Source organism: Alligator sinensis, unplaced genomic scaffold, assembly GCF_000455745.1.
Source record: "Alligator sinensis unplaced genomic scaffold, ASM45574v1 scaffold1048_1, whole genome shotgun sequence".
NCBI lineage: Eukaryota > Metazoa > Chordata > Crocodylia > Alligatoridae > Alligator > Alligator sinensis.
Window position 1 is genome coordinate 64020 of NW_005842736.1, and position 11313 is coordinate 75332.

The 11313-nt window shown below is 41.1% G+C and overlaps 1 protein-coding gene across 10 annotated transcripts in view; it reads right to left on the reverse strand.

The window, feature by feature from the left end:
- Positions 1–11313, reverse strand: part of LOC102368983 (methyl-CpG-binding domain protein 5) — a 235939-nt gene that overhangs the window by 47416 nt on the left and 177210 nt on the right. For 8 of the 10 annotated variants that reach the window (XM_025216383.1, XM_025216377.1, XM_025216382.1 and 5 more), the window contains one exon: positions 1190–1247. The exons of 1 other annotated variant lie outside the window; for it this stretch is intronic. The gene's annotated coding sequence lies outside the window, so the exon portion shown is untranslated. Of the gene's footprint in view, positions 1–1189; positions 1248–7890; positions 7910–11313 lie in introns of those variants that run through there. One more of the 10 variants, XM_025216380.1, reaches the window with a different exon arrangement.

Sequence of the window (11313 nt, forward strand, 5' to 3'; positions counted from 1 at the left end):
GGGAAAGAAATAACAATTGAAACATTTCTAAATGAAACACACTCGGAACAGATTCATAAGGAAAACATTATAGCCAGGGGACACACGTGCCTCTTAAATGGAACATTTTTGAACCTTGCAGTCTCCCCACTGCCTGACAAGGGTGCTAAAACAGGCTGCAGCAACCTGTGGCTCCACTCTGCTCTCCCACTCCTCTCACGGGGAAGGGAAGTGAAGAGGAGCCAGTGGCAGAGCGGAGTGATAAGAGGGGTCATGGGGGGAGAGCTGAGAATCTGACACTCCAGCTCCAATCTCCTCTACCTTTCCTATCTCTCTGTCAGCTGACATAACAGGTAGAGTGACTGGAGCTTAAGGGCCCAGCTCCGACATAGTGAGGGGATCCTAGGAGTTGGGAAGTCTGGCACGTGGGGCGGTAAGCCTGACTCTGGGTCTAGTGGGCTGGTAGGTTGCAGCACGGGTCCTAGTGGAGACCCAGAAGTGCCCTAAGATCTGGAATGGGACCACAGAGTGGGGCACTGGCAGTATGTCTACCCACTGTCCCCCATCCAGACTAGAAAAAAATGAAATGCTCCAAAATAGTACTTCCCATAAGGAGGTGCTATCTTCAAATGTTTCAGGCTCTTTTACAATGTTTCAAAGCCTTTGTGTATGTGGCCAGCTAGCCCTTTGAAGTGTTTCAAATGTTTTAATAATTATACGTGTCCACACTAATATTGCTACCTCCTTCCCAAGATGACTCTGAAAGAGCTGTGGCTGTGCAAAATAGGGCATGCCTGGATTATGTCTGGCTGATCCAGACCTACTGAAACTGCCCTTTATAGCCAATGGCACAAATTTGAGCAGCCTTTACGCTGTTCTTATTTGTGCTGGGGACTGAACAGGTCTAGGGTGGTCACAAGTTTAGTAAAATGCAAAAATGAGTTCAAGTCATTCATACCACAATCTCTTTATCCCTCTGCCAACAAAGAGAGATACTGCTAAGAGGCATACTAGTAACGTCTTCTGGAACTCTCTCTCTTTTTAAAATTTGTTTACAATTAAAGCACTTGGCTATCATCAATACTTTAAGGGAATCCTTGATGTACAGCCTGTATCCTTATATTAGCCTGAAATGTGGTGGTGTTGTTTTTCAATTAACAGACTAATTTACAGTACAATATTTAGTTACATCAAGATGCAAAAAACTGACCTTTTTCCTTGCTAAGGTTTAGACTTAACGTGGGTAAATTCATCCTGTTCATTCCAAGCTGAAAAACAAAGTATTAGTTGATACAGAAGATGTACAAACATATGTAATATGCACCTCTTATTAAAGTAAAAGTTTATCTTTATTAGTTTCCTTATTTTTTATAAACTCATTTATGTAGATACATTTCTTAGTGTCCTGCTTTCACTAGAAATAACTTTAGAACTGTCAGCTTTGCTTGGTTACACAGAGATTATTTTTTTAAACCATCATGAGTAATGAAAAAACAAATTGATGTTTAAGTGAAGGCAAGCGTACAACTTGTTCTCCTCAAGGCTGTCTTATTTCACCTATATATCAATTAAATCATCAATGGTGGCTTTGTCTCAGCTCAGAGTTAAGGGTAGGAATACTGTTGCACTGAGTTAGAGACCTCATCCTGCTTGCCCTGCTTCTCAGGGAGAAGAAGAGATCAGGATTGTATCAAGTCTCTTCCTATTCCCAGCTGCCAGGCAACCGGGGACAACAAAAAAAGTTCCACCCAACTACCTCCTCATACCTCCTTCTCTTGGCCACCATGTAGGAGAGACATGCAGCAGCATTAAAGACTACTTCTCCTCCCAGGCTGCTACCTGTGATACGGCAGCCAGTGTAAGAGTATTCTTTGCATCCCTACGTGTCAGTTCAAAATGAGGCCTATTATGGACACACACTCTATCCAATCTGTAAACACTCAAAAAGGAAGACATGTCACTTATTTAAGCATACACTCTTTTTAAACAACCTATGAAAACTCATAAGCAGGTTTATCAGTCAGAGTACTGTTATTTACATATTGGGATATGATCATGGGGTAAATAATTTTTCTAAATTTGCCCTATTTCTTTAAGATGTAATTTACCCATGTGCAGAAAACAAATTCCGGTCCCAGCCAATATTCAATTCTCACTAAATGCTTTATTTTCAGGATTTGAGGGGGTGTCTGCTAGTCTTCTGCATAGGCACGAATTTTACACACAAAAACTAAACCTGAGAAGTCACTTGACCATTTTTTTCATTGTTAAATACTAAAAAAAAAGTCTCAAAGACAAAACGGAACTTTGCAAATGTGACGTTAGACATTTACTGAGATAGCAGAAAAGAAGAGATTTCTATACGAAAAGTTCAAGAGGAGACTTGCTGCGTCTCTTCACACAAATTTCAATGCCCAGTTTTTCCTATGAAAGCTCTTACTGCTTCTGTGATTCTCCTGAACCTAACAGGTATATGGAGGTCACAGAAAGAGGATCATACCTTAGCAAATAAAGCCTTTATTCATCTGTATTTCTAAAAAACACATGACAACTTGTACTGTCAATATACTTACTATATGAGGTCACAAAATATATTTTAAATAAAAATCCTTTACTTAATGACGAAGTTACACAAAGTTACACATTTTCCTCACAAAGATGCAAGTTCTAGCCATCTAACATGATCATAGGGAATGAACCTTTTAAAAAAAAAATCTAAATAAATTCAAAACATATTTTTCAGTTGAACTACTTAGAAAACAATTACCAGACTGATTCACCTGCAGGTCAAACCTCACTCACCCTTTAAACTGCAAAGCTTGAAATCCTGCACTGGAAAATGAAGTCTTTGTTTATACATTAAGAAGGTAATTCTTATCTGATACAAGCACATTGTTCACTGCTTCACAAGTAGGCAGTGAGTCTTTGCTTTGAGATTATTTTTCCACCTGAACTGTCCTAAAAGTATGTTTTTTATTAAAATACTTAGGCTGAATACTCAGGGGCATGATTGCAGAAAATACTGGGAGGGTGGAAATTATGGATGTGGAACCAAAAATATTGTTTTCCTTCTCATTTCAGATTATGAACCACCAAACCACAAAAGTTATAAATGATTTAATGGGTAAATAAAGAGTTGTTGTGTAATAGCCCTTCCAGCTCTACAGAACTGGCTAGCCAGTCAGTGTCATACAGCTCTGATTTTAATAGAAGCAGTCACAATCTAAAACAAAGGCTTTGAACTTGGTCATGAGATGATATAGTGCCCTAAAAAGATGGAATATCCAAGTGTCATATGTAAACAAATAAAAGAAATTTCAGTAATGAAGGGTCAAATGGAGAATATTTTATTACATCCTAAGGAACTACTCAACAGTTATTTATGAATCCCCTGAAATGGTAAATGTTGCAGAAGACCAAGATATTTAGTTTTACCTCTTTGTAACCAGAGTCCTTTTAGATGCAACTCCCCTGCCCAAGCATGCATAACTTTTGCTGAATAAATGAAAGATTTTTTTTTAGTATGTGTGCAACAGGGTATATATATTGTAAGGCAGGCAAAGAAGAATTTAATTCTCTTCCTAGAGAATCAGTTAGAGGGGACTGATTCAGCCCAGAGAATTTGCTTATTGTCGTAACTGAAAAAGATTACACCTGGGCTCACAATGGCAAAGGAGAGGAGGGCAAGGAGTATAAGGTCATGCAGAAGAGCCTGAAGTGGACTGCCATTATTTCCAGGGAAATAATGGGGTGTAGCAGGGACCCAGATGGGCCCTGCACTCACTGGGGTGATGGCTGCCAGAATGCCCCACAGTCTGTGGATCTCTGGACTGTCCTGAAGGAGTGGCGAGCCTGCGGACCAACAGCGTGACCTCCTATGCACCTGCTTCCCAGGCAAGGCAGGCAGACAGAGGGCAACACATTTCCCATGGGCCCATTACCCAGGCAGGGCTGAGAGCCAGAAGATGGGCTCCCTCTGGGCCTGGAGCCCAACCTGGAAAGAGAACAAGTGGCTGGCATATCCAGCACTGCCTAGAGCCTGGAGGCCACAGCTGCAGGAGATGATGAGCCCCACAATGGCTCTCAGTACCTGGCAGTGGCTGCACAACACATGGGGGGCATGGAGGGGTCTGGGTTGGCCCAGGCTAACCCAGAACTTCCTTTATAGGGCAAGGCACTGGCGTAGGCAAAGCAGAGATGAGGCGGCGTTGGTGTAGGCACTGGCCTACACTGCTTCCTTCCACTGGAGCCGAGGACATCATATCTGAGGCCAGTTTGACCCTAGCGCTCTCCGCAGAATCCTGAGCACCCTATAGATGCTGGAGGTCAGGTACCTGTAGGGGCCTCATGGGGGGGTCGTAATACCCATGGCCCCAAACTACTTGAAGGGTTGGGCCTGACACAGGTCTGCCCTTCGAACTAGGCTTGCAACAGGGGGCCAGCCCTGAAGAGTCTTGAGCACCAGAAGAAAAGGTGGCCACATGCTGCAAGGCCACAGCAAGGCCTGAAAGCAGATGCAGATGCATCTATTTATGTTATATTGGTTTACTTATTTTTACACAGCCTGGATACCACTGGCCGTAGACCCTCACCCAGGATCCCCGATCTCGGCCAACTCATGTTGGTTGTAGGCTGCTCAGTTTTCTTCTCCCAACAGATCTTTTCACCCAGCACATGTAGTCAGGTGCCTAGGTAAGCCAGGCACCAGCCCAATCATCAATGAAACTCTTAGGTGGAAAGGAGTGGGGTGCAGGGGAGATGGAGCCCACAGAAGACTCCTGGACAGAGAGACCTGTGCTCACCTCAGCCAACTCAGGTACCACTTCCTGATACCCTTTATATTTACATCAAGTTGTGGCAGGTGGGATATAGAAATAAGGAAACAAAACATCCATTGAGAGTGCAGCACCCAGGCCCCACCTCGTTGTGGCCCAGGTCCCACTACACAGCGGCAGAAGTAAAGCAGACCAAACTTCTCCTGAAAGAGGTAGGGAACTTCTCCTGAAAGAGGTAGCCATGACTGCTTTTCATGGCTAAAGAACTTTATGTTTTGCCAAAGAAAGTAAAAACTGAATCAAGCCTATTTGGGTCTTTAGAGCACTATTAAGATATGAACTCAATAACTGAATTCTATAGGACACAAACAAGGTAACACATAGTTCCCATTGTTTGTGTTGCCATCATCACTTGCAAGAAAAACAAAGACTCCTAGGCTCAGGCTACTAACAAGTAAAGTAACTCGTACTGTTATTCTTGCAATGTATTACATTTGTTACAGATATGCCAGCATTGTGCATGAAACGTTGTCTTCACTGAAGGACTAAGCTTCCATGAAGCCAGAATTTCACCATGTTTTAAGTTTAAGATACAGTTATTCATTATGGAAGGTACATTAAGAAACAAGGATTGCACAAGGATTGCAAAAGACTGGGAAGAATGCAGGAAAGTTATTGCTACTTTAAAGGTGCCCCAATGGTTGGTACAGCCTCGGGACTGACTTGACTTGACCTCAAGAAACCACCTTATCCAAACCCCTTAGGCATGATCAAGTATACCTTTTGTGTCTGAAAGATATTTGTTGAACCTATTCCTAAAAACCTCTTGTGAAGATTACACAATAGCCCTAGAAAACCTATAATTGTATTTTTCATCCTTCTAACATCCAAAATCACTCTTGCTATAAATAAGTAAGAATGAATAAATACTTACTTATTTTTGATCCTTCTACACTGGCCCCTTTTTTAATAGCCTGTTGCTTGTTAGAAGGCTTATCATGTGTGCTATCAGACTTCTCTTTCCTAGATAAAGGAAATCAGGTTGCTTCAACTAGCCCATGTTTCTAAACCTTTTACTATTCTTCTTACTTTCCTCTGTTCTCTTTCCAACTTAACTACATCTTTCTTAATACAGTGAAACCTGTCTGGGATGGAATCACATGGGACCAGGAAAAAGTTCTTGCTTAAACAGTTTTTCGTCTTATAGGGGAAGCTTTCCAGCCCCTCTGCTCTCTGTGCTCTGCCTAATCTATATTCTCTTCCATGTCTCTGTCTCTCTGCTCTATGATTCTCCATCTGCCTCAGCATCCCTGATCAGCCCCTGCACTAGCTGCTCATACCTTGCACAGATGCATGCATATATGCAAATAAAATGGGTTTTTGTGATATACAGGATGAATCTACAATTGGGCCCCAAGTTTCCTTTCCATTTCTACATAAGAGTTTCCAGTTTACACAGACTAAATATACATAGTCCCCATAAGGCAGGGGTTTTCAACCTTTTTTTAAGGAGAGTACCCCTTCTGGTGGGTACTCTCCCCCTTCCGGATGTGGAGTGGGGTGGGCGGAGAGAGGTGAGGGGGGTTCCCCAGTGGCCAGTCACTGAACAGAGTGGGGTCCCCTGGTCGCCAAACATGAAACAGCGGCACCTCCCAAGTACCCCTGCTTCTCTGTGCTGCCACTGCCATGTACCCCCTGGGGCCTTCCCAAGTACCCCCAGGGGTATGCATACCCCTGGTTGACAACCCCTGCATAAGGCATGCTGGGACCATATAAATTTTCCAGCTTGAGCAGGTTTACAGCTTTTACAGATTTCATCTTACACAGGTATATGGTGCCCAAAACTTTATACTGTATTCTAGATGAGCCCTATCCAACACAGAAAAGACCTGAATAATTACATGCTGTGTCTTACATATGACACTCCAATTAATAGAGTGCTTTTAAAGTTAGAATGTACAAGAACAGTTAGACCATGATCAGGATATTTTGCTAACTTCAAGTCGGGAGCATTAAAAGACAATTCTGTAGTGGCCAAATCTGCTACAACAATGAACCATTTTTTTTCTTAAGTTGCCCCTTATAATGGGACAAGGCCTGCCTTTCAAAATGCTATATTACATGGACTCATTGGCCTCTAAGTTTAAAAACCTGAAAACAAAGCAGCTGTTCTGAGTTTAGACAAAATAATGTTAGAGTTTATTACAAAAGTCAGGCCAGAAAATGTCACAGGTTTGTTGGCCATCCAAATCTTAAATTTTACCTAGACAAAAAGTCAATTACTATTTAAACTTACAAAGGGAAAGATTGACTACAAATGCAGATTCAAAATGCATTTCCTGATTTTCTGATGTTCTATAAGCAGCATTCCATATAAGTATATTCATGCATATTTATGCATGACAGTCAGAGAATTTGCTATTTCCTCCTTCCCTTGTTTTTAAGGTTTTCTTGATTCAAACTAGAAAGGAAAGAAACTATTGGTGAAAAATGAAAAAGACTGAACAAATATGTATACTAGATATACACACACACATATACACAAACAGTATACTTTATATATGCACGTATATACACATACATACATGTGTGTGTGTATAGATAGACAGATAAAAGCTCAAGGATCTAAGTTGCCCTATATAACCTACTGTGGACTGAGGCAATTCTGTTTAAAAGGGAATCTTTTTTTTAATGGAATGCTCCAGATAAAACATAGATAAATCTTTCTAGATGGATTTAAGAAAGCTTTGGAGAATTCTTGAAGCTTTGGAATTAGCCTGATATTTATAGATCAGCTTCCACATATGTTCTTTGAGCTTTCTAACATGTTCTTTTTCTCCATCTGCTGGTTGTCGATATGGTATAACCTTATATATTATGAAAATGTCCAAAAATTAGAGCATTTTATTTTACATTGTACTGTAGCTAAATTCGTCTTTTAGTGCAAGTCAGCTACTCTGGTTTCTAAAATATAATCTAGGTCAAGAATGGTGCTGAATTTTTTCTGATGTAAATAAGCAGAGCTCCACTGTTTAAATTAATTATGTCAAAATATATCATCATCATTTATGACTAATGCCCAATATGCATCACATTGTTCTAAAAATGGTAAATTTTATAACATTAAATATTTTACTTTATATGTTGTTTGAGTACAAGCAGTTGAATCCAAGTCCAAAATGTTTTTTCTTTTCCTTCTCTCAATTAGCAGCAAAACATGCATAAGTGCCCTTTCTGTCTTGAACAAAGGGTATAGATTGCTAAATTGTTTACATTTTTATGTCATTCTGGTTAAATATTGCAATTCCTTGTTGTCTGCTGGTCTTCTGATCAGTTTTCTAACATTGCCTCAATCTTTTGCAGGATTATATTGCCTGGGATGCATTCAGCAACAATTTTCCTCACTACAGCCTACCAGAATCAAAATAAAAGAAACACCTATCAGTGTTAAAATAAAAGAAACACCCATCAGTTTAATAATGCATTGACTAAAAAAAAATTCTTTTAATGGTCTTCATTAATTTGCTTCTAGTTACCTTAGGGACCTTTTGGTTTCTTAAAATTCTGGGTGCACATTCAGCTTTTCTTCAGAGATGCTCCTGTCTGTAGCTTGTTATAGATGAGGGGAGTGTACAGAGATTCATTCTTGTGAGAAAGATTCTCTCACAGGGGAGATCTTCCAGGCTGACCCCTGGAAGATCTCTCTTTCAGAAGGGCCATGTTTCCCCTGGAAGAAATTGAATGAACACTTGTATGGTCATGGTTTGTACTGGGAGAGTGGCGATTCTCCCAGAAGAAACATAATGCCCATACGTGGCCTAAAGTACTTCAGAACTCAGTCCTTATTTTATGCCCCATATCTGTGGAATTCTTAGTCCCCTTAATTACATTGGTTGAGTCAGCAACATTGTTTAAATTAAACCTCAAGCAAAGTATTTTTATTTCACTTTTTTGCTTTTCTTGATTGCTCAAACTAGTTTCTATTGTGTACTCTTAGTATATTGATGTAAAGAAAAAGAGGGGAGTTAGAACTGAGAAAACTATTGCAGTGTGCTCCCCAAAATTAGAACTACTAGTTTGTACATACATAAGTAATTTGGATTTTTGTACAGCTGGGAACTGTGGCTACTGACGGCTGTGAAAAAAACAAACAACCTGCGCTTTACTGGAAGAGACAGTGCATTAGTTGTTCGATGTAGCTTTGTAGCATCTGTATAGATCGGGTGCTTTGGCAAGACTTTTTGGCACTTTTATCTAATAGCTGATTGAATCTATAGATCAGCTATTGAATCAGCTATTAGATAAAAGTGCCAAAAAGCCTCGCTGAAGCTCCCAATTTATACAGATGTTGGGTGAGCTGGGTCAAACTGTGATACCTCTTATAGGCATGCGCTGGGCTCGGTGTGAGGGTGCACAAAGTTTAAAGAGCTGGTTTTTGGGTTTTTTTTTAACATCTGTAAGCAGCCTGTAAAAAGTATATCAACATGTATACATACAAACTCATAACTGTCATGCTAAAGTTCTCTAGGTTTTAAGTAGCAATGCAATTATCTTATGTTTTAAAGAAATACAAATACTGTAGTTACAACTAACGTATAAAAAATACAACATACAATAGTACTTACTCTCCCACTTTTTATTACTAACTGAAATGCCTCAGTTCTGCAAAAGGATATTTCAGTATAAGTCACTTAACAGCCACATGGGGCCATGAATATTGGTAAAACTTTTTGCAGAAGTAGAGCCTTGACGGCACGAAATACTATTGCCTCTTAAAGTTAACAGTGCTGGTCTGTCATTAAGGCATTTACATTTGTTGCAACATCAAAATGTGGGACAGTCCTTAGTTTTTTAAGGACATGCTTTATATGTGGCAATTTCAGTTTCTTGAACAGGGAGAAAAGCCAGGAATCTTTGCAGTGCCCTTTAAATCAATTAATCAATGATTTAGTATCTTTTAAAGGTGAAGTGCATTGTGCCTTTTATCTGGAAGGCCCATGTAATAGATAGCTGATATACTCCCTCAAAACATAATACAGGCAGTCCTTGACTTACAACATTTCGAGTTACAACGTTTTGCATTTACATTTATAAATTGACACCCTGTTTCAACTTTGTGACATCAGTTTTGACTTTACAATGCTTGATCCAATGTGATGCCATGCCAGCGAACAAGTTCGCTGTATTGCTTATCTCCCTGGAGAACATCTGTCCAAACTTCCTTGGACACTTTCTTTAAGAAAGCAGACAAGACTCCAGAAAAACCTGCAGCCAAGACTCCTGAGAAGACTCCAGCCAAGAACCCTTCAAAAAGTCCAACCAAGAGCCCTTCAAAAAGTCCAGCAAAGTCACCTCAAAGAAGTCCTTCCAAATCAATATGATTGCTATTTACAATATAAGTAAATTAATGTAGCTATATTACTTATCTATAATTGATCAAGTACAAAATTCTGGGGTATTTTTGGTGAAAATAGGGTATCAGGCCTTGGTTCAGGAACCAATCCTACATTTATAACATTGTTTTTGGTTCCAAGTTACAACGTTTTGACTTAAGATGTGGTTTTCAGGAACCAATTGTGTCGTAAGTCCAAGTACTGGGGAACCTACAAATTTAACATCAACAAAATTATTAGACTAGTTAAAAAAATAAACTACTGAAGCCCAACAGATTATTCAAGCTTACCTTCAAACTTATTAAAAATGCTTTAAATAGGTGCAACACTCTAAGACTATGTCCATACAAGTGAGAATTGTTCAGCTTCTGGCACCTTAAAGCCTTCTGGATCTGTTTGCCACACTACATATTTGCTGTGAGGTGGCAAAATGTAGGTACCAGGAAATCCCGGTATCTAAAAAAACTGGTGGAAAAAAAGCGGGGTAATGGCTGGACTGTGCACCTCCCAAAACCAGAGCCTGGCTGGCCAGAGCCACACTCTGGCTCCCATTCAGGGTCTGCATACCCGGAACACCACTGCTGCAGGCCCAGAAGGCCCCTAAAATCCTAGCTAAGGCTTCTGGGGCCAGCTCAGGTGCTGGCCCCAGCCTTCCTTACCCCACACCCACGGCAATTTACTGCACACCAGGGGCGCATCCACATGAGCGCGCACATGCCTCTTGCCCCGCCTCAAACCCCTTTGAGGCGGGATAACAGGCACATGCAGGAACAAGAAAATGTTCCCCGCGCTGCAAACTTGCAGAATGGGGAGAAAATTAGACCCCTGGATATCCAGGGGTCTAAAAAAAAAAAAAATCAATGTTTAAAAAAGCGGAGCAGGGCACAGTCCCTGACCATACCCTGAGGCAACCGGAGGCTGGATCCTCCACAGAGACGCATTGGATGCCAGAGCGTCTCTATGGTTGGCCCTCATCCTGGTGCTGAAACACAAGGCCGGCCAGGCCACGTGTTCAGCACCAGGGCTCCGGTGCCAGTGAATAAAGGGTCAGGGGGGCTGGAGAAGTGGGGAGGGGACCATGGGGGGGATCCCCAATGGCCCTGCCCACTCGCCCAGCCCCTCCGACCCCTGACCTATGCTGGGGCTGGCCCTGCCCACCACCAGCA